At 46.8% G+C, this 19453-nt stretch overlaps 17 non-coding genes and 27 pseudogenes across 17 annotated transcripts; all 44 read left to right on the top strand.

Moving 5' to 3' along the window:
• The first annotated feature begins 86 nt into the window (after positions 1–86).
• LOC144466422 (U2 spliceosomal RNA) lies at positions 87–267 on the top strand (annotated as a pseudogene).
• A 445-nt stretch (positions 268–712) lies between these two features.
• On the top strand, positions 713–822 carry LOC144466039 (U5 spliceosomal RNA). Its single transcript, XR_013493077.1, has one exon. It is a non-coding gene; the product is annotated as a U5 spliceosomal RNA (small nuclear RNA).
• Positions 823–965: 143 nt separating this feature from the next.
• LOC144465200 (U2 spliceosomal RNA) lies at positions 966–1146 on the top strand (annotated as a pseudogene).
• A 445-nt stretch (positions 1147–1591) lies between these two features.
• LOC144465568 (U5 spliceosomal RNA) lies at positions 1592–1704 on the top strand. Its single transcript, XR_013492700.1, has one exon. It is a non-coding gene; the product is annotated as a U5 spliceosomal RNA (small nuclear RNA).
• Positions 1705–1847: 143 nt separating this feature from the next.
• On the top strand, positions 1848–2028 carry LOC144466111 (U2 spliceosomal RNA; annotated as a pseudogene).
• A 445-nt stretch (positions 2029–2473) lies between these two features.
• LOC144465978 (U5 spliceosomal RNA) lies at positions 2474–2582 on the top strand (annotated as a pseudogene).
• Positions 2583–2726: 144 nt separating this feature from the next.
• LOC144465570 (U2 spliceosomal RNA) lies at positions 2727–2907 on the top strand (annotated as a pseudogene).
• A 445-nt stretch (positions 2908–3352) lies between these two features.
• On the top strand, positions 3353–3465 carry LOC144465567 (U5 spliceosomal RNA). Its single transcript, XR_013492699.1, has one exon. It is a non-coding gene; the product is annotated as a U5 spliceosomal RNA (small nuclear RNA).
• A 143-nt stretch (positions 3466–3608) lies between these two features.
• LOC144466100 (U2 spliceosomal RNA) lies at positions 3609–3789 on the top strand (annotated as a pseudogene).
• A 445-nt stretch (positions 3790–4234) lies between these two features.
• Positions 4235–4344, top strand: LOC144466045 (U5 spliceosomal RNA). The gene has a single exon (XR_013493081.1). It is a non-coding gene; the product is annotated as a U5 spliceosomal RNA (small nuclear RNA).
• Positions 4345–4487: 143 nt separating this feature from the next.
• On the top strand, positions 4488–4668 carry LOC144466411 (U2 spliceosomal RNA; annotated as a pseudogene).
• Positions 4669–5113: 445 nt separating this feature from the next.
• On the top strand, positions 5114–5223 carry LOC144466042 (U5 spliceosomal RNA). Its single transcript, XR_013493080.1, has one exon. It is a non-coding gene; the product is annotated as a U5 spliceosomal RNA (small nuclear RNA).
• Positions 5224–5366: 143 nt separating this feature from the next.
• LOC144465193 (U2 spliceosomal RNA) lies at positions 5367–5547 on the top strand (annotated as a pseudogene).
• Positions 5548–5992: 445 nt separating this feature from the next.
• On the top strand, positions 5993–6105 carry LOC144465566 (U5 spliceosomal RNA). The gene has a single exon (XR_013492698.1). It is a non-coding gene; the product is annotated as a U5 spliceosomal RNA (small nuclear RNA).
• A 143-nt stretch (positions 6106–6248) lies between these two features.
• LOC144466089 (U2 spliceosomal RNA) lies at positions 6249–6429 on the top strand (annotated as a pseudogene).
• Positions 6430–6874: 445 nt separating this feature from the next.
• LOC144465977 (U5 spliceosomal RNA) lies at positions 6875–6983 on the top strand (annotated as a pseudogene).
• Positions 6984–7127: 144 nt separating this feature from the next.
• LOC144465759 (U2 spliceosomal RNA) lies at positions 7128–7308 on the top strand (annotated as a pseudogene).
• Positions 7309–7757: 449 nt separating this feature from the next.
• LOC144465954 (U5 spliceosomal RNA) lies at positions 7758–7870 on the top strand. Its single transcript, XR_013493032.1, has one exon. It is a non-coding gene; the product is annotated as a U5 spliceosomal RNA (small nuclear RNA).
• Positions 7871–8013: 143 nt separating this feature from the next.
• On the top strand, positions 8014–8194 carry LOC144466399 (U2 spliceosomal RNA; annotated as a pseudogene).
• A 445-nt stretch (positions 8195–8639) lies between these two features.
• On the top strand, positions 8640–8751 carry LOC144465351 (U5 spliceosomal RNA). Its single transcript, XR_013492508.1, has one exon. It is a non-coding gene; the product is annotated as a U5 spliceosomal RNA (small nuclear RNA).
• Positions 8752–8895: 144 nt separating this feature from the next.
• LOC144465143 (U2 spliceosomal RNA) lies at positions 8896–9076 on the top strand (annotated as a pseudogene).
• A 445-nt stretch (positions 9077–9521) lies between these two features.
• On the top strand, positions 9522–9636 carry LOC144465639 (U5 spliceosomal RNA). The gene has a single exon (XR_013492764.1). It is a non-coding gene; the product is annotated as a U5 spliceosomal RNA (small nuclear RNA).
• Positions 9637–9777: 141 nt separating this feature from the next.
• Positions 9778–9958, top strand: LOC144466460 (U2 spliceosomal RNA; annotated as a pseudogene).
• Positions 9959–10403: 445 nt separating this feature from the next.
• LOC144465953 (U5 spliceosomal RNA) lies at positions 10404–10516 on the top strand. Its single transcript, XR_013493031.1, has one exon. It is a non-coding gene; the product is annotated as a U5 spliceosomal RNA (small nuclear RNA).
• Positions 10517–10659: 143 nt separating this feature from the next.
• Positions 10660–10840, top strand: LOC144466388 (U2 spliceosomal RNA; annotated as a pseudogene).
• A 445-nt stretch (positions 10841–11285) lies between these two features.
• On the top strand, positions 11286–11399 carry LOC144465656 (U5 spliceosomal RNA). Its single transcript, XR_013492778.1, has one exon. It is a non-coding gene; the product is annotated as a U5 spliceosomal RNA (small nuclear RNA).
• Positions 11400–11541: 142 nt separating this feature from the next.
• Positions 11542–11722, top strand: LOC144465279 (U2 spliceosomal RNA; annotated as a pseudogene).
• A 445-nt stretch (positions 11723–12167) lies between these two features.
• Positions 12168–12280, top strand: LOC144466004 (U5 spliceosomal RNA). Its single transcript, XR_013493054.1, has one exon. It is a non-coding gene; the product is annotated as a U5 spliceosomal RNA (small nuclear RNA).
• Positions 12281–12423: 143 nt separating this feature from the next.
• LOC144466255 (U2 spliceosomal RNA) lies at positions 12424–12604 on the top strand (annotated as a pseudogene).
• A 445-nt stretch (positions 12605–13049) lies between these two features.
• On the top strand, positions 13050–13158 carry LOC144466048 (U5 spliceosomal RNA; annotated as a pseudogene).
• A 144-nt stretch (positions 13159–13302) lies between these two features.
• On the top strand, positions 13303–13483 carry LOC144465747 (U2 spliceosomal RNA; annotated as a pseudogene).
• A 445-nt stretch (positions 13484–13928) lies between these two features.
• Positions 13929–14041, top strand: LOC144465871 (U5 spliceosomal RNA). Its single transcript, XR_013492956.1, has one exon. It is a non-coding gene; the product is annotated as a U5 spliceosomal RNA (small nuclear RNA).
• Positions 14042–14184: 143 nt separating this feature from the next.
• LOC144466377 (U2 spliceosomal RNA) lies at positions 14185–14365 on the top strand (annotated as a pseudogene).
• A 445-nt stretch (positions 14366–14810) lies between these two features.
• Positions 14811–14921, top strand: LOC144466029 (U5 spliceosomal RNA). The gene has a single exon (XR_013493073.1). It is a non-coding gene; the product is annotated as a U5 spliceosomal RNA (small nuclear RNA).
• Positions 14922–15063: 142 nt separating this feature from the next.
• Positions 15064–15244, top strand: LOC144465359 (U2 spliceosomal RNA; annotated as a pseudogene).
• Positions 15245–15689: 445 nt separating this feature from the next.
• Positions 15690–15802, top strand: LOC144465869 (U5 spliceosomal RNA). The gene has a single exon (XR_013492955.1). It is a non-coding gene; the product is annotated as a U5 spliceosomal RNA (small nuclear RNA).
• A 143-nt stretch (positions 15803–15945) lies between these two features.
• Positions 15946–16126, top strand: LOC144466366 (U2 spliceosomal RNA; annotated as a pseudogene).
• A 445-nt stretch (positions 16127–16571) lies between these two features.
• Positions 16572–16681, top strand: LOC144466020 (U5 spliceosomal RNA). The gene has a single exon (XR_013493069.1). It is a non-coding gene; the product is annotated as a U5 spliceosomal RNA (small nuclear RNA).
• A 143-nt stretch (positions 16682–16824) lies between these two features.
• LOC144465191 (U2 spliceosomal RNA) lies at positions 16825–17005 on the top strand (annotated as a pseudogene).
• Positions 17006–17450: 445 nt separating this feature from the next.
• On the top strand, positions 17451–17560 carry LOC144466019 (U5 spliceosomal RNA). Its single transcript, XR_013493068.1, has one exon. It is a non-coding gene; the product is annotated as a U5 spliceosomal RNA (small nuclear RNA).
• Positions 17561–17703: 143 nt separating this feature from the next.
• Positions 17704–17884, top strand: LOC144466103 (U2 spliceosomal RNA; annotated as a pseudogene).
• A 445-nt stretch (positions 17885–18329) lies between these two features.
• Positions 18330–18438, top strand: LOC144465976 (U5 spliceosomal RNA; annotated as a pseudogene).
• A 144-nt stretch (positions 18439–18582) lies between these two features.
• Positions 18583–18763, top strand: LOC144466102 (U2 spliceosomal RNA; annotated as a pseudogene).
• A 445-nt stretch (positions 18764–19208) lies between these two features.
• On the top strand, positions 19209–19317 carry LOC144465974 (U5 spliceosomal RNA; annotated as a pseudogene).
• The last annotated feature ends 136 nt before the right edge of the window (positions 19318–19453 follow it).

Below are 19453 nucleotides of genomic sequence, written 5' to 3'. Positions count from 1 at the left end.
TGTTTGATGCCCAGTGAAAAGTATTGCACTGTGACAAGTGACACTTGTGCCTGAAGATTGCGTTGGGCAGCTAACGGTTGGGCCACATCACTTTTCAGCCTTTTGGCTGTAGTATCTGTTCTCATCAGTTTAATATCTGATATGTCCTCAATAAGACGACAACATTAAACATATGTTTTTTGTGTCGGGGGCTGAAAAAGGGGCTTGCTCCGTTCACTCCACGCATCGACCCGGTATTGCAGCGCCGCTGGAAATGGCGCACCCTTCTTCTGCCTTGTGGACAACCAAATATCAACGCAAACGGAGCGGCCCATTGCTCAAATTGCCATTGGACTGAGAAACAAATGAGTCCCACTGGATGCTGTCTTCATGGCCTGGCGTTGTGGCAAAATAGGCTCTGTTGACTCCTCATCACCCATGTCCCTTGCCGAACCTCATTGGGCTCCCAGTCTCAAATGGCTGTAAAACATGACAACTGGAGTAAAAGCCAATCAACAGCAAAATGAAGTCTCAAAAAATACAGCGAGATTTGCACTTTTAATTGGCAGAAAAACACAGGACAGAGAGGAAATATTGCCACGGTGATATTGTGGGCAGGGGTAGGGGAATGGGTGTGGCCTGGGATTTGGATCGCGGGGCAAGTCAGGCGTACCATGAGTGTTTTGACTGGGACGACTAGGGTCTTTGGCTGTTCTTCATCAAAGGGCTGTACTTACTCTGGTTTCTTTTCAAAGTCAAGTCTTTCGCCTTTTACTAAAGACTTCCGTGGAAAGGAACACCAATGCGTTGAAGCTATTTTTGGCAGGCTTTGCCATTTGGCTGAACCTTGTGCTTTTGTGAAGATCAGAAAAGCCATTTTAAGCCTGAGCTAGATTTAGGTGTTTGATGCCCAGTGAAAAGTATTGCACAGTGACAAGTGACACTTGTGCCTGAAGATTGCGTTGGGCAGCTAACGTTTGGGCCACATCACTTTTCGGCCTTTTGGCTGTAGTAAATGTTCTCATCAGTTTAATATCTGATAGGTCCTCAATAAGACGACAACATTAAACATATGTTTTTTGTGTCGGGGGCTGAAAAAGGGGCTTGCTCCGTTCACTCCACGCATCGACCCGGTATTGCAGCGCTGCTGGAAATGGCGCACCCTTCTCCTGCCTTGTGGACAACCAAATGTCAACGCAAACGGAGCGGCCCATTGCTCAAATTGCCATTGGACTGAGAAACAAATGAGTCCCACTGGATGCTGTCTTCATGGCCTGGCGTTGTGGCAAAATAGGCTCTGTTGACTCCTCATCACCCATGTCCCTTGGCGAACCTCATTGGGCTCCCAGTCTCAAATGGCTGTAAAACATGACAACTGGAGTAAAAGCCAATCAACAGCAAAATGAAGTCTCAAAAAATACAGCGAGATTTGCACTTTTAATTGGCAGAAAAACACAGGACAGAGAGGAAATATTGCCACGGTGATATTGTGGGCAGGGGTAGATGAATGGGTGTGGCCTGGGATTTGGATCGCGGGGCAAGTCAGGCGTACCGTGAGTGTTTTGACTGGGACGACTAGGGTCTTTGGCTGTTCTTCATCAAAGGGCTGTACTTACTCTGGTTTCTTTTCATAACGCACAAGTCTTTCGCCTTTTACTAAAGACTTCCGTGGAAAGGAACACCAATGCGTTGAAGCTATTTTTGGCAGGCTTTGCCGTTTAGCTGAGCCTTGTGCTTTTGTGAAGATCAGAAAAGCCATTTTAAGCCTGAGCTAGATTTAGGTGTTTGATGCCCAGTGAAAAGTATTGCACTGTGACAAGTGACACTTGTGCCTGAAGATTGCGTTGGGCAGCTAACGGTTGGGCCACATCACTTTTCGGCCTTTTGGCTGTAGTATCTGTTCTCATCAGTTTAATATCTGATATGTCCTCAATAAGACGACAACATTAAACATATGTTTTTTGTGTCGGGGGCTGAAAAAGGGGCTTGCTCCGTTCACTCCACGCATCGACCCGGTATTGCAGCGCCGCTGGAAATGGCGCACCCTTCTCCTGCCTTGTGGACAACCAAATGTCAACGCAAACGGAGCGGCCCATTGCTCAAATTGCCATTGGACTGAGAAACAAATGAGTCCCACTGGATGCTGTCTTCATGGCCTGGCGTTGTGGCAAAATAGGCTCTGTTGACTCCTCATCACCCATGTCCCTTGGCGAACCTCATTGAGCTCCCAGTCTCAAATGGCTGTAAAACATGACAACTGGAGTAAAAGCCAATCAACAGCAAAATGAAGTCTCAAAAAATACAGCGAGATTTGCACTTTTAATTGGCAGAAAAACACAGGACAGAGAGGAAATATTGCCACGGTGATATTGTGGGCAGGGGTAGGGGAATGGGTGTGGCCTGGGATTTGGATCGCGGGGCAAGTCAGGCGTACCATGAGTGTTTTGACTGGGACGACTAGGGTCTCTGGCTGTTCTTCATCAAAGGGCTGTACTTACTCTGGTTTCTTTTCAAAATCAAGTCTTTCGCCTTTTACTAAAGACTTCCGTGGAAAGGAACACCAATGAGTTGAAGCTATTTTTGGCAGGCATTGTCATTTGGCTTAGCGTTGTGCTTTTGTGAAGATCAGAAAAGCCATTTTAAGCCTGAGCTAGATTTAGGTGTTTGATGCCCAGTGAAAAGTATTGCACTGTGACAAGTGACACTTGTGCCTGAAGATTGCGTTGGGCAGCTAACGGTTGGGCCACATCACTTTTTGGCCTTTTGGCTTTAGTATCTGTTCTCATCAGTTTAATATCTGATATGTTCTCAATAAGACGACAGCATTAAACATATGTTTTTTGTGTCGGGGGCTGAAAAAGGGGCTTGCTCCGTTCACTCCACGCATCGACCCGGTATTGCAGCGCCGCTGGAAATGGCGCACCCTTCTCCTGCCTTGTGGACAACCAAATATCAACGCAAACGGAGCGGCCCATTGCTCAAATTGCCATTGGACTGAGAAACAAATGAGTCCCACTGGATGCTGTCTTCATGGCCTGGCGTTGTGGCAAAATAGGCTCTGTTGACTCCTCATCACCCATGTCCCTTGGCGAACCTCATTGGGCTCCCAGTCTCAAATGGCTGTAAAACATGACAACTGGAGTAAAAGCCAATCAACAGCAAAATGAAGTCTCAAAAAATACAGCGAGATTTGCACTTTTAATTGGCAGAAAAACACAGGACAGAGAGGAAATATTGCCACAGTGATATTGTGGGCAGGGGTAGGGGAATGGGTGTGGCCTGGGATTTGGATCGCGGGGCAAGTCAGGCGTACCGTGAGTGTTTTGACTGGGACGACTAGGGTCTTTGGCTGTTCTTCATCAAAGGGCTGTACTTACTCTGGTTTCTTTTCATAACGCACAAGTCTTTCGCCTTTTACTAAAGACTTCCGTGGAAAGGAACACCAATGCGTTGAAGCTATTTTTGGCAGGCTTTGCCGTTTAGCTGAGCCTTGTGCTTTTGTGAAGATCAGAAAAGCCATTTTAAGCCTGAGCTAGATTTAGGTGTTTGATGCCCAGTGAAAAGTATTGCACTGTGACAAGTGACACTTGTGCCTGAAGATTGCGTTGGGCAGCTAACGGTTGGGCCACATCACTTTTCGGCCTTTTGGCTGTAGTATCTGTTCTCATCAGTTTAATATCTGATATGTCCTCAATAAGACGACAACATTAAACATATGTTTTTTGTGTCGGGGGCTGAAAAAGGGGCTTGCTCCGTTCACTCCACGCATCGACCCGGTATTGCAGCGCCGCTGGAAATGGCGCACCCTTCTCCTGCCTTGTGGACAACCAAATGTCAACGCAAACGGAGCGGCCCATTGCTCAAATTGCCATTGGACTGAGAAACAAATGAGTCCCACTGGATGCTGTCTTCATGGCCTGGCGTTGTGGCAAAATAGGCTCTGTTGACTCCTCATCACCCATGTCCCTTGGCGAACCTCATTGAGCTCCCAGTCTCAAATGGCTGTAAAACATGACAACTGGAGTAAAAGCCAATCAACAGCAAAATGAAGTCTCAAAAAATACAGCGAGATTTGCACTTTTAATTGGCAGAAAAACACAGGACAGAGAGGAAATATTGCCACGGTGATATTGTGGGCAGGGGTAGGGGAATGGGTGTGGCCTGGGATTTGGATCGCGGGGCAAGTCAGGCGTACCATGAGTGTTTTGACTGGGACGACTAGGGTCTCTGGCTGTTCTTCATCAAAGGGCTGTACTTACTCTGGTTTCTTTTCAAAATCAAGTCTTTCGCCTTTTACTAAAGACTTCTGTGGAAAGGAACACCAATGCGTTGAAGCTATTTTTGGCAGGCTTTGCCGTTTAGCTGAGCCTTGTGCTTTTGTGAAGATCAGAAAAGCCATTTTAAGCCTGAGCTAGATTTAGGTGTTTGATGCCCAGTGAAAAGTATTGCACTGTGACAAGTGACACTTGTGCCTGAAGATTGCGTTGGGCAGCTAACGGTTGGGCCACATCACTTTTCAGCCTTTTGGCTGTAGTATCTGTTCTCATCAGTTTAATATCTGATATGTCCTCAATAAGACGACAACATTAAACATATGTTTTTTGTGTCGGGGGCTGAAAAAGGGGCTTGCTCCGTTCACTCCACGCATCGACCCGGTATTGCAGCGCCGCTGGAAATGGCGCACCCTTCTCCTGCCTTGTGGACAACCAAATATCAACGCAAACGGAGCGGCCCATTGCTCAAATTGCCATTGGACTGAGAAACAAATGAGTCCCACTGGATGCTGTCTTCATGGCCTGGCGTTGTGGCAAAATAGGCTCTGTTGACTCCTCATCACCCATGTCCCTTGGCGAACCTCATTGGGCTCCCAGTCTCAAATGGCTGTAAAACATGACAACTGGAGTAAAAGCCAATCAACAGCAAAATGAAGTCTCAAAAAATACAGCGAGATTTGCACTTTTAATTGGCAGAAAAACACAGGACAGAGAGGAAATATTGCCACGGTGATATTGTGGGCAGGGGTAGGGGAATGGGTGTGGCCTGGGATTTGGATCGCGGGGCAAGTCAGGCGTACCATGAGTGTTTTGACTGGGACGACTAGGGTCTTTGGCTGTTCTTCATCAAAGGGCTGTACTTACTCTGGTTTCTTTTCAAAGTCAAGTCTTTCGCCTTTTACTAAAGACTTCCGTTGAAAGGAACACCAATGAGTTGAAGCTATTTTTGGCAGGCTTTGCCATTTGGCTGAACCTTGTGCTTTTGTGAAGATCAGAAAAGCCATTTTAAGCTTGAGCTAGATTTAGGTGTTTGATGCCCAGTGAAAAGTATTGCACAGTGACAAGTGACACTTGTGCCTGAAGATTGCGCTGGGCAGCTAACGTTTGGGCCACATCACTTTTCGGCCTTTTGGCTGTAGTAAATGTTCTCATCAGTTTAATATCTGATAGGTCCTCAATAAGACGACAACATTAAACATATGTTTTTTGTGTCGGGGGCTGAAAAAGGGGCTTGCTCCGTTCACTCCACGCATCGACCCGGTATTGCAGCGCCGCTGGAAATGGCGCACCCTTCTCCTGCCTTGTGGACAACCAAATATCAACGCAAACGGAGCGGCCCATTGCTCAAATTGCCATTGGACTGAGAAACAAATGAGTCCCACTGGATGCTGTCTTCATGGCCTGGCGTTGTGGCAAAATAGGCTCTGTTGACTCCTCATCACCCATGTCCCTTGGCGAACCTCATTGGGCTCCCAGTCTCAAATGGCTGTAAAACATGACAACTGGAGTAAAAGCCAATCAACAGCAAAATGAAGTCTCAAAAAATACAGCGAGATTTGCACTTTTAATTGGCAGAAAAACACAGGACAGAGAGGAAATATTGCCACGGTGATATTGTGGGCAGGGGTAGATGAATGGGTGTGGCCTGGGATTTGGATCGCGGGGCAAGTCAGGCGTACCGTGAGTGTTTTGACTGGGACGACTAGGGTCTTTGGCTGTTCTTCATCAAAGGGCTGTACTTACTCTGGTTTCTTTTCATAACGCACAAGTCTTTCGCCTTTTACTAAAGACTTCCGTGGAAAGGAACACCAATGCGTTGAAGCTATTTTTGGCAGGCTTTGCCGTTTAGCTGAGCCTTGTGCTTTTGTGAAGATCAGAAAAGCCATTTTAAGCCTGAGCTAGATTTAGGTGTTTGATGCCCAGTGAAAAGTATTGCACTGTGACAAGTGACACTTGTGCCTGAAGATTGCGTTGGGCAGCTAACGGTTGGGCCACATCACTTTTCGGCCTTTTGGCTGTAGTATCTGTTCTCATCAGTTTAATATCTGATATGTCCTCAATAAGACGACAACATTAAACATATGTTTTTTGTGTCGGGGGCTGAAAAAGGGGCTTGCTCCGTTCACTCCACGCATCGACCCGGTATTGCAGCGCCGCTGGAAATGGCGCACCCTTCTCCTGCCTTGTGGACAACCAAATGTCAACGCAAACGGAGCGGCCCATTGCTCAAATTGCCATTGGACTGAGAAACAAATGAGTCCCACTGGATGCTGTCTTCATGGCCTGGCGTTGTGGCAAAATAGGCTCTGTTGACTCCTCATCACCCATGTCCCTTGGCGAACCTCATTGAGCTCCCAGTCTCAAATGGCTGTAAAACATGACAACTGGAGTAAAAGCCAATCAACAGCAAAATGAAGTCTCAAAAAATACAGCGAGATTTGCACTTTTAATTGGCAGAAAAACACAGGACAGAGAGGAAATATTGCCACGGTGATATTGTGGGCAGGGGTAGGGGAATGGGTGTGGCCTGGGATTTGGATCGCGGGGCAAGTCAGGCGTACCATGAGTGTTTTGACTGGGACGACTAGGGTCTCTGGCTGTTCTTCATCAAAGGGCTGTACTTACTCTGGTTTCTTTTCAAAATCAAGTCTTTCGCCTTTTACTAAAGACTTCCGTGGAAAGGAACACCAATGAGTTGAAGCTATTTTTGGCAGGCATTGTCATTTGGCTTAGCGTTGTGCTTTTGTGAAGATCAGAAAAGCCATTTTAAGCCTGAGCTAGATTTAGGTGTTTGATGCCCAGTGAAAAGTATTGCACTGTGACAAGTGACACTTGTGCCTGAAGATTGCGTTGGGCAGCTAACGGTTGGGCCACATCACTTTTTGGCCTTTTGGCTGTAGTATCTGTTCTCATCAGTTTAATATCTGATATGTTCTCAATAAGACGACAGCATTAAACATATGTTTTTTGTGTCGGGGGCTGAAAAAGGGGCTTGCTCCGTTCACTCCACGCATCGACCCGGTATTGCAGCGCCGCTGGAAATGGCGCACCCTTCTCCTGCCTTGTGGACAACCAAATATCAACGCAAACGGAGCGGCCCATTGCTCAAATTGCCATTGGACTGAGAAACAAATGAGTCCCACTGGATGCTGTCTTCATGGCCTGGCGTTGTGGCAAAATAGGCTCTGTTGACTCCTCATCACCCATGTCCCTTGGCGAACCTCATTGGGCTCCCAGTCTCAAATGGCTGTAAAACATGACAACTGGAGTAAAAGCCAATCAACAGCAAAATGAAGTCTCAAAAAATACAGCGAGATTTGCACTTTTAATTGGCAGAAAAACACAGGACAGAGAGGAAATATTGCCACAGTGATATTGTGGGCAGGGGTAGGGGAATGGGTGTGGCCTGGGATTTGGATCGCGGGGCGATCAAGTCAGGCGTACCGTGAGTGTTTTGACTGGGACGACTAGGGTCTTTGGCTGTTCTTCATCAAAGGGCTGTACTTACTCTGGTTTCTTTTCATAACGCACAAGTCTTTCGCCTTTTACTAAAAACTTCTGTGGAAAGGAACACCAATGCGTTGAAGCTATTTTTGGCAGGCTTTGCCGTTTAGCTGAGCCTTGTGCTTTTGTGAAGATCAGAAAAGCCATTTTAAGCCTGAGCTAGATTTAGGTGTTTGATGCCCAGTGAAAAGTATTGCACTGTGACAAGTGACACTTGTGCCTGAAGATTGCGTTGGGCAGCTAACGGTTGGGCCACATCACTTTTCAGCCTTTTGGCTGTAGTATCTGTTCTCATCAGTTTAATATCTGATATGTCCTCAATAAGACGACAACATTAAACATATGTTTTTTGTGTCGGGGGCTGAAAAAGGGGCTTGCTCCGTTCACTCCACGCATCGACCCGGTATTGCAGCGCCGCTGGAAATGGCGCACCCTTCTCCTGCCTTGTGGACAACCAAATATCAACGCAAACGGAGCGGCCCATTGCTCAAATTGCCATTGGACTGAGAAACAAATGAGTCCCACTGGATGCTGTCTTCATGGCCTGGCGTTGTGGCAAAATAGGCTCTGTTGACTCCTCATCACCCATGTCCCTTGGCGAACCTCATTGGGCTCCCAGTCTCAAATGGCTGTAAAACATGACAACTGGAGTAAAAGCCAATCAACAGCAAAATGAAGTCTCAAAAAATACAGCGAGATTTGCACTTTTAATTGGCAGAAAAACACAGGACAGAGAGGAAATATTGCCACGGTGATATTGTGGGCAGGGGTAGGGGAATGGGTGTGGCCTGGGATTTGGATCGCGGGGCAAGTCAGGCGTACCATGAGTGTTTTGACTGGGACGACTAGGGTCTTTGGCTGTTCTTCATCAAAGGGCTGTACTTACTCTGGTTTCTTTTCATAACGCACAAGTCTTTCGCCTTTTACTAAAGACTTCCGTGGAAAGGAACACCAATGAGTTGAAGCTATTTTTGGCAGGCATTGGCAATTGGCTTAGCCTTGTGCTTTTGTGAAGATCAGAAAAGCCATTTTAAGCCTGAGCTAGATTTAGGTGTTTGATGCCCAGTGAAAAGTATTGCACTGTGACAAGTGACACTTGTGCCTGAAGATTGCGTTGGGCAGCTAACGGTTGGGCCACATCACTTTTCGGCCTTTTGGCTGTAGTAAATGTTCTCATCAGTTTAATATCTGATATGTCCTCAATAAGACGACAGCATTAAACATATGTTTTTTGTGTCGGGGGCTGAAAAAGGGGCTTGCTCCGTTCACTCCACGCATCGACCCGGTATTGCAGCGCCGCTGGAAATGGCGCACCCTTCTCCTGCCTTGTGGACAACCAAATATCAACGCAAACGGAGCGGCCCATTGCTCAAATTGCCATTGGACTGAGAAACAAATGAGTCCCACTGGATGCTGTCTTCATGGCCTGGCGTTGTGGCAAAATAGGCTCTGTTGACTCCTCATCACCCATGTCCCTTGGCGAACCTCATTGGGCTCCCAGTCTCAAATGGCTGTAAAACATGACAACTGGAGTAAAAGCCAATCAACAGCAAAATGAAGTCTCAAAAAATACAGCGAGATTTGCACTTTTAATTGGCAGAAAAACACAGGACAGAGAGGAAATATTGCCACGGTGATATTGTGGGCAGGGGTAGGGGAATGGGTGTGGCCTGGGATTTGGATCGCGGGGCAAGTCAGGCGTACCATGAGTGTTTTGACTGGGACGACTAGGGTCTTTGGCTGTTCTTCATCAAAGGGCTGTACTTACTCTGGTTTCTTTTCATAACGCACAAGTCTTTCGCCTTTTACTAAAGACTTCCGTGGAAAGCAACACCAATGAGTTGAAGCTATTTTTGGCAGGCTTTGCCGTTTGGCTGAGCCTTGTGCTTTTGTGAAGATCAGAAAAGCCATTTTAAGCCTGAGCTAGATTTAGGTGTTTGATGCCCAGTGAAAAGTATTGCACTGTGACAAGTGACACTTGTGCCTGAAGATTGCGTTGGGCAGCTAACGGTTGGGCCACATCACTTTTCGGCCTTTTGGCTGTAGTAAATGTTCTCATCAGTTTAATATCTGATATGTCCTCAATAAGACGACAGCATTAAACATATGTTTTTTGTGTCGGGGGCTGAAAAAGGGGCTTGCTCCGTTCACTCCACGCATCGACCCGGTATTGCAGCGCCGCTGGAAATGGCGCACCCTTCTCCTGCCTTGTGGACAACCAAATATCAACGCAAACGGAGCGGCCCATTGCTCAAATTGCCATTGGACTGAGAAACAAATGAGTCCCACTGGATGCTGTCTTCATGGCCTGGCGTTGTGGCAAAATAGGCTCTGTTGACTCCTCATCACCCATGTCCCTTGGCGAACCTCATTGGGCTCCCAGTCTCAAATGGCTGTAAAACATGACAACTGGAGTAAAAGCCAATCAACAGCAAAATGAAGTCTCAAAAAATACAGCGAGATTTGCACTTTTAATTGGCAGAAAAACACAGGACAGAGAGGAAATATTGCCACAGTGATATTGTGGGCAGGGGTAGGGGAATGGGTGTGGCCTGGGATTTGGATCGCGGGGCAAGTCAGGCGTACCGTGAGTGTTTTGACTGGGACGACTAGCGTCTTTGGCTGTTCTTCATCAAAGGGCTGTACTTACTCTGGTTTCTTTTCATAACGCACAAGTCTTTCGCCTTTTACTAAAAACTTCTGTGGAAAGGAACACCAATGCGTTGAAGCTATTTTTGGCAGGCTTTGCCGTTTAGCTGAGCCTTGTGCTTTTGTGAAGATCAGAAAAGCCATTTTAAGCCTGAGCTAGATTTAGGTGTTTGATGCCCAGTGAAAAGTATTGCACTGTGACAAGTGACACTTGTGCCTGAAGATTGCGTTGGGCAGCTAACGGTTGGGCCACATCACTTTTCAGCCTTTTGGCTGTAGTATCTGTTCTCATCAGTTTAATATCTGATATGTCCTCAATAAGACGACAACATTAAACATATGTTTTTTGTGTCGGGGGCTGAAAAAGGGGCTTGCTCCGTTCACTCCACGCATCGACCCGGTATTGCAGCGCCGCTGGAAATGGCGCACCCTTCTCCTGCCTTGTGGACAACCAAATATCAACGCAAACGGAGCGGCCCATTGCTCAAATTGCCATTGGACTGAGAAACAAATGAGTCCCACTGGATGCTGTCTTCATGGCCTGGCGTTGTGGCAAAATAGGCTCTGTTGACTCCTCATCACCCATGTCCCTTGGCGAACCTCATTGGGCTCCCAGTCTCAAATGGCTGTAAAACATGACAACTGGAGTAAAAGCCAATCAACAGCAAAAGGAAGTCTCAAAAAATACAGCGAGATTTGCACTTTTAATTGGCAGAAAAACACAGGACAGAGAGGAAATATTGCCACGGTGATATTGTGGGCAGGGGTAGGGGAATGGGTGTGGCCTGGGATTTGGATCGCGGGGCAAGTCAGGCGTACCATGAGTGTTTTGACTGGGACGACTAGGGTCTTTGGCTGTTCTTCATCAAAGGGCTGTACTTACTCTGGTTTCTTTTCATAACGCACAAGTCTTTCGCCTTTTACTAAAGACTTCCGTGGAAAGCAACACCAATGAGTTGAAGCTATTTTTGGCAAGCATTGTCAATTGGCTTAGCCTTGTGCTTTTGTGAAGATCAGAAAAGCCATTTTAAGCCTGAGCTAGATTTAGGTGTTTGATGCCCAGTGAAAAGTATTGCACTGTGACAAGTGACACTTGTGCCTGAAGATTGCGTTGGGCAGCTAACGGTTGGGCCACATCACTTTTCGGCCTTTTGGCTGTAGTAAATGTTCTCATCAGTTTAATATCTGATATGTCCTCAATAAGACGACAACATTAAACATATGTTTTTTGTGTCGGGGGCTGAAAAAGGGGCTTGCTCCGTTCACTCCACGCATCGACCCGTTATTGCAGCGCCGCTGGAAATGGCGCACCCTTCTCCTGCCTTGTGGACAACCAAATATCAACGCAAACGGAGCGGCCCATTGCTCAAATTGCCATTGGACTGAGAAACAAATGAGTCCCACTGGATGCTGTCTTCATGGCCTGGCGTTGTGGCAAAATAGGCTCTGTTGACTCCTCATCACCCATGTCCCTTGGCGAACCTCATTGGGCTCCCAGTCTCAAATGGCTGTAAAACATGACAACTGGAGTAAAAGCCAATCAACAGCAAAATGAAGTCTCAAAAAATACAGCGAGATTTGCACTTTTAATTGGCAGAAAAACACAGGACAGAGAGGAAATATTGCCACGGTGATATTGTGGGCAGGGGTAGATGAATGGGTGTGGCCTGGGATTTGGATCGCGGGGCAAGTCAGGCGTACCGTGAGTGTTTTGACTGGGACGACTAGGGTCTTTGGCTGTTCTTCATCAAAGGGCTGTACTTACTCTGGTTTCTTTTGATAACGCACAAGTCTTTCGCCTTTTACTAAAGACTTCTGTGGAAAGGAACACCAATGCGTTGAAGCTATTTTTGGCAGGCTTTGCCGTTTAGCTGAGCCTTGTGCTTTTGTGAAGATCAGAAAAGCCATTTTAAGCCTGAGCTAGATTTAGGTGTTTGATGCCCAGTGAAAAGTATTGCACTGTGACAAGTGACACTTGTGCCTGAAGATTGCGTTGGGCAGCTAACGGTTGGGCCACATCACTTTTTGGCCTTTTGGCTGTAGTATCTGTTCTCATCAGTTTAATATCTGATATGTCCTCAATAAGACGACAACATTAAACATATGTTTTTTGTGTCGGGGGCTGAAAAAGGGGCTTGCTCCGTTCACTCCACGCATCGACCCGGTATTGCAGCGCCGCTGGAAATGGCGCACCCTTCTCCTGCCTTGTGGACAACCAAATGTCAACGCAAACGGAGCGGCCCATTGCTCAAATTGCCATTGGACTGAGAAACAAATGAGTCCCACTGGATGCTGTCTTCATGGCCTGGCGTTGTGGCAAAATAGGCTCTGTTGACTCCTCATCACCCATGTCCCTTGGCGAACCTCATTGAGCTCCCAGTCTCAAATGGCTGTAAAACATGACAACTGGAGTAAAAGCCAATCAACAGCAAAATGAAGTCTCAAAAAATACAGCGAGATTTGCACTTTTAATTGGCAGAAAAACACAGGACAGAGAGGAAATATTGCCACAGTGATATTGTGGGCAGGGGTAGGGGAATGGGTGTGGCCTGGGATTTGGATCGCGGGGCAAGTCAGGCGTACCATGAGTGTTTTGACTGGGACGACTAGGGTCTCTGGCTGTTCTTCATCAAAGGACTGTACTTACTCTGGTTTCTTTTCAAAATCAAGTCTTTCGCCTTTTACTAAAGCCTTCCGTGGAAAGGAACACCAATGCGTTGAAGCTATTTTTGGCAGGCATTGTCATTTGGCTTAGCGTTGTGCTTTTGTGAAGATCAGAAAAGCCATTTTAAGCCTGAGCTAGATTTAGGTGTTTGATGCCCAGTGAAAAGTATTGCACTGTGACAAGTGACACTTGTGCCTGAAGATTGCGTTGGGCAGCTAACGGTTCGGCCACATCACTTTTTGGCCTTTTGGCTGTAGTATCTGTTCTCATCAGTTTAATATCTGATATGTTCTCAATAAGACGACAGCATTAAACATATGTTTTTTGTGTCGGGGGCTGAAAAAGGGGCTTGCTCCGTTCACTCCACGCATCGACCCGGTATTGCAGCGCCGCTGGAAATGGCGCACCCTTCTCCTGCCTTGTGGACAACCAAATATCAACGCAAACGGAGCGGCCCATTGCTCAAATTGCCATTGGACTGAGAAACAAATGAGTCCCACTGGATGCTGTCTTCATGGCCTGGCGTTGTGGCAAAATAGGCTCTGTTGACTCCTCATCACCCATGTCCCTTGGCGAACCTCATTGGGCTCCCAGTCTCAAATGGCTGTAAAACATGACAACTGGAGTAAAAGCCAATCAACAGCAAAATGAAGTCTCAAAAAATACAGCGAGATTTGCACTTTTAATTGGCAGAAAAACACAGGACAGAGAGGAAATATTGCCACAGTGATATTGTGGGCAGGGGTAGGGGAATGCGTGTGGCCTGGGATTTGGATCGCGGGGCAAGTCAGGCGTACCGTGAGTGTTTTGACTGGGACGACTAGGGTCTTTGGCTGTTCTTCATCAAAGGGCTGTACTTACTCTGGTTTCTTTTCATAACGCACAAGTCTTTCGCCTTTTACTAAAGACTTCTGTGGAAAGGAACACCAATGCGTTGAAGCTATTTTTGGCAGGCTTTGCCGTTTAGCTGAGCCTTGTGCTTTTGTGAAGATCAGAAAAGCCATTTTAAGCCTGAGCTAGATTTAGGTGTTTGATGCCCAGTGAAAAGTATTGCACTGTGACAAGTGACACTTGTGCCTGAAGATTGCGTTGGGCAGCTAACGGTTGGGCCACATCACTTTTCAGCCTTTTGGCTGTAGTATCTGTTCTCATCAGTTTAATATCTGATATGTCCTCAATAAGACGACAACATTAAACATATGTTTTTTGTGTCGGGGGCTGAAAAAGGGGCTTGCTCCGTTCACTCCACGCATCGACCCGGTATTGCAGCGCCGCTGGAAATGGCGCACCCTTCTCCTGCCTTGTGGACAACCAAATATCAACGCAAACGGAGCGGCCCATTGCTCAAATTGCCATTGGACTGAGAAACAAATGAGTCCCACTGGATGCTGTCTTCATGGCCTGGCGTTGTGGCAAAATAGGCTCTGTTGACTCCTCATCACCCATGTCCCTTGGCGAACCTCATTGGGCTCCCAGTCTCAAATGGCTGTAAAACATGACAACTGGAGTAAAAGCCAATCAACAGCAAAATGAAGTCTCAAAAAATACAGCGAGATTTGCACTTTTAATTGGCAGAAAAACACAGGACAGAGAGGAAATATTGCCACGGTGATATTGTGGGCAGGGGTAGGGGAATGGGTGTGGCCTGGGATTTGGATCGCGGGGCAAGTCAGGCGTACCATGAGTGTTTTGACTGGGACGACTAGGGTCTTTGGCTGTTCTTCATCAAAGGGCTGTACTTACTCTGGTTTCTTTTCAAAATCAAGTCTTTCGCCTTTTACGAAAGACTTCCGTGGAAAGGAACACCAATGAGTTGAAGCTATTTTTGGCAGGCTTTGTCATTTGGCTTAGCCTTGTGCTTTTGTGAAGATCAGAAAAGCCATTTTAAGCCTGAGCTAGATTTAGGTGTTTGATGCCCAGTGAAAAGTATTGCACTGTGACAAGTGACACTTGTGCCTGAAGATTGCGTTGGGCAGCTAATGGTTGGGCCACATCACTTTTCGGCCTTTTGGCTGTAGTATCTGTTCTCATCAGTTTAATATCTGATATGTCCTCAATAAGACGACAGCATTAAACATATGTTTTTTGTGTCGGGGGCTGAAAAAGGGGCTTGCTCCGTTCACTCCACGCATCGACCCGGTATTGCAGCGCCGCTGGAAATGGCGCACCCTTCTCCTGCCTTGTGGACAACCAAATATCAACGCAAACGGAGCGGCCCATTGCTCAAATTGCCATTGGACTGAGAAACAAATGAGTCCCACTGGATGCTGTCTTCATGGCCTGGCGTTGTGGCAAAATAGGCTCTGTTGACTCCTCATCACCCATGTCCCTTGGCGAACCTCATTGGGCTCCCAGTCTCAAATGGCTGTAAAACATGACAACTGGAGTAAAAGCCAATCAACAGCAAAATGAAGTCTCAAAAAATACAGCGAGATTTGCACTTTTAATTGGCAGAAAAACACAGGACAGAGAGGAAATATTGCCACAGTGATATTGTGGGCAGGGGTAGGGGAATGGGTGTGGCCTGGGATTTGGATCGCGGGGCAAGTCAGGCGTACCGTGAGTGTTTTGACTGGGACGACTAGGGTCTTTGGCTGTTCTTCATCAAAGGGCTGTACTTACTCTGGTTTCTTTTCATAACGCACAAGTCTTTCGCCTTTTACTAAAGACTTCTGTGGAAAGGAACACCAATGCGTTGAAGCTATTTTTGGCAGGCTTTGCCGTTTAGCTGAGCCTTGTGCTTTTGTGAAGATCAGAAAAGCCATTTTAAGCCTGAGCTAGATTTAGGTGTTTGATGCCCAGTGAAAAGTATTGCACTGTGACAAGTGACACTTGTGCCTGAAGATTGCGTTGGGCAGCTAACGGTTGGGCCACATCACTTTTCAGCCTTTTGGCTGTAGTATCTGTTCTCATCAGTTTAATATCTGATATGTCCTCAATAAGACGACAACATTAAACATATGTTTTTTGTGTCGGGGGCTGAAAAAGGGGCTTGCTCCGTTCACTCCACGCATCGACCCGGTATTGCAGCGCCGCTGGAAATGGCGCACCCTTCTCCTGCCTTGTGGACAACCAAATATCAACGCAAACGGAGCGGCCCATTGCTCAAATTGCCATTGGACTGAGAAACAAATGAGTCCCACTGGATGCTGTCTTCATGGCCTGGCGTTGTGGCAAAATAGGCTCTGTTGACTCCTCATCACCCATGTCCCTTGGCGAACCTCATTGGGCTCCCAGTCTCAAATGGCTGTAAAACATGACAACTGGAGTAAAAGCCAATCAACAGCAAAATGAAGTCTCAAAAAATACAGCGAGATTTGCACTTTTAATTGGCAGAAAAACACAGGACAGAGAGGAAATATTGCCACGGTGATATTGTGGGCAGGGGTAGGGGAATGGGTGTGGCCTGGGATTTGGATCGCGGGGCAAGTCAGGCGTACCATGAGTGTTTTGACTGGGACGACTAGGGTCTTTGGCTGTTCTTCATCAAAGGGCTGTACTTACTCTGGTTTCTTTTCAAAGTCAAGTCTTTCGCCTTTTACTAAAGACTTCCGTGGAAAGGAACACCAATGAGTTGAAGCTATTTTTGGCAGGCTTTGCCATTTGGCTGAACCTTGTGCTTTTGTGAAGATCAGAAAAGCCATTTTAAGCCTGAGCTAGATTTAGGTGTTTGATGCCCAGTGAAAAGTATTGCACAGTGACAAGTGACACTTGTGCCTGAAGATTGCGTTGGGCAGCTAACGTTTGGGCCACATCACTTTTCGGCCTTTTGGCTGTAGTAAATGTTCTCATCAGTTTAATATCTGATAGGTCCTCAATAAGACGACAACATTAAACATATGTTTTTTGTGTCGGGGGCTGAAAAAGGGGCTTGCTCCGTTCACTCCACGCATCGACCCGGTATTGCAGCGCCGCTGGAAATGGCGCACCCTTCTCCTGCCTTGTGGACAACCAAATATCAACGCAAACGGAGCGGCCCATTGCTCAAATTGCCATTGGACTGAGAAACAAATGAGTCCCACTGGATGCTGTCTTCATGGCCTGGCGTTGTGGCAAAATAGGCTCTGTTGACTCCTCATCACCCATGTCCCTTGGCGAACCTCATTGGGCTCCCAGTCTCAAATGGCTGTAAAACATGACAACTGGAGTAAAAGCCAATCAACAGCAAAATGAAGTCTCAAAAAATACAGCGAGATTTGCACTTTTAATTGGCAGAAAAACACAGGACAGAGAGGAAATATTGCCACGGTGATATTGTGGGCAGGGGTAGGGGAATGGGTGTGGCCTGGGATTTGGATCGCGGGGCAAGTCAGGCGTACCATGAGTGTTTTGACTGGGACGACTAGGGTCTTTGGCTGTTCTTCATCAAAGGGCTGTACTTACTCTGGTTTCTTTTCAAAGTCAAGTCTTTCGCCTTTTACTAAAGACTTCCGTGGAAAGGAACACCAATGAGTTGAAGCTATTTTTGGCAGGCTTTGCCATTTGGCTGAACCTTGTGCTTTTGTGAAGATCAGAAAAGCCATTTTAAGCCTGAGCTAGATTTAGGTGTTTGATGCCCAGTGAAAAGTATTGCACAGTGACAAGTGACACTTGTGCCTGAAGATTGCGTTGGGCAGCTAACGGTTGGGCCACATCACTTTTCGGCCTTTTGGCTGTAGTAAATGTTCTCATCAGTTTAATATCTGATATGTCCTCAATAAGACGACAACATTAAACATATGTTTTTTGTGTCGGGGGCTGAAAAAGGGGCTTGCTCCGTTCACTCCACGCATCGACCCGGTATTGCAGCGCCGCTGGAAATGGCGCACCCTTCTTCTGCCTTGTGGACAACCAAATATCAACGCAAACGGAGCGGCCCATTGCTCAAATTGCCATTGGACTGAGAAACAAATGAGTCCCACTGGATGCTGTCTTCATGGCCTGGCGTTGTGGCAAAATAGGCTCTGTTGACTCCTCATCACCCATGTCCCTTGGCGAACCTCATTGAGCTCCCAGTCTCAAATGGCTGTAAAACATGACAACTGGAGTAAAAGCCAATCAACAGCAAAATGAAGTCTCAAAAAATACAGCGAGATTTGCACTTTTAATTGGCAGAAAAACACAGGACAGAGAGGAAATATTGCCACGGTGATATTGTGGGCAGGGGTAGGGGAATGGGTGTGGCCTGGGATTTGGATCGCGGGGCAAGTCAGGCGTACCATGAGTGTTTTGACTGGGACGACTAGGGTCTCTGGCTGTTCTTCATCAAAGGGCTGTACTTACTCTGGTTTCTTTTCAAAATCAAGTCTTTCGCCTTTTACTAAAGACTTCCGTGGAAAGGAACACCAATGAGTTGAAGCTATTTTTGGCAGGCATTGTCATTTGGCTTAGCGTTGTGCTTTTGTGAAGATCAGAAAAGCCATTTTAAGCCTGAGCTAGATTTAGGTGTTTGATGCCCAGTGAAAAGTATTGCACTGTGACAAGTGACACTTGTGCCTGAAGATTGCGTTGGGCAGCTAACGGTTGGGCCACATCACTTTTCGGCCTTTTGGCTGTAGTAAATGTTCTCATCAGTTTAATATCTGATATGTCCTCAATAAGACGACAACATTAAACATATGTTTTTTGTGTCGGGGGCTGAAAAAGGGGCTTGCTCCGTTCACTCCACGCATCGACCCGGTATTGCAGCGCCGCTGGAAATGGCGCACCCTTCTTCTGCCTTGTGGACAACCAAATATCAACGCAAACGGAGCGGCCCATTGCTCAAATTGCCATTGGACTGAGAAACAAATGAGTCCCACTGGATGCTGTCTTCATGGCCTGGCGTTGTGGCAAAATAGGCTCTGTTGACTCCTCATCACCCATGTCCCTTGGCGAACCTCATTGAGCTCCCAGTCTCAAATGGCTGTAAAACATGACAACTGGAGTAAAAGCCAATCAACAGCAAAATGAAGTCTCAAAAAATACAGCGAGATTTGCACTTTTAATTGGCAGAAAAACACAGGACAGAGAGGAAATATTGCCACGGTGATATTGTGGGCAGGGGTAGGGGAATGGGTGTGGCCTGGGATTTGGATCGCGGGGCAAGTCAGGCGTACCATGAGTGTTTTGACTGGGACGACTAGGGTCTCTGGCTGTTCTTCATCAAAGGGCTGTACTTACTCTGGTTTCTTTTCAAAATCAAGTCTTTCGCCTTTTACTAAAGACTTCCGTGGAAAGGAACACCAATGAGTTGAAGCTATTTTTGGCAGGCATTGTCATTTGGCTTAGCGTTGTGCTTTTGTGAAGATCAGAAAAGCCATTTTAAGCCTGAGCTAGATTTAGGTGTTTGATGCCCAGTGAAAAGTATTGCACTGTGACAAGTGACACTTGTGCCTGAAGATTGCGTTGGGCAGCTAACGGT

This window comes from Epinephelus lanceolatus, chromosome 12 (genome assembly GCF_041903045.1).
Source record: "Epinephelus lanceolatus isolate andai-2023 chromosome 12, ASM4190304v1, whole genome shotgun sequence".
Lineage (NCBI taxonomy): Eukaryota > Metazoa > Chordata > Actinopteri > Perciformes > Serranidae > Epinephelus > Epinephelus lanceolatus.
This window is presented reverse-complemented; position numbering and strand designations above follow the sequence as displayed.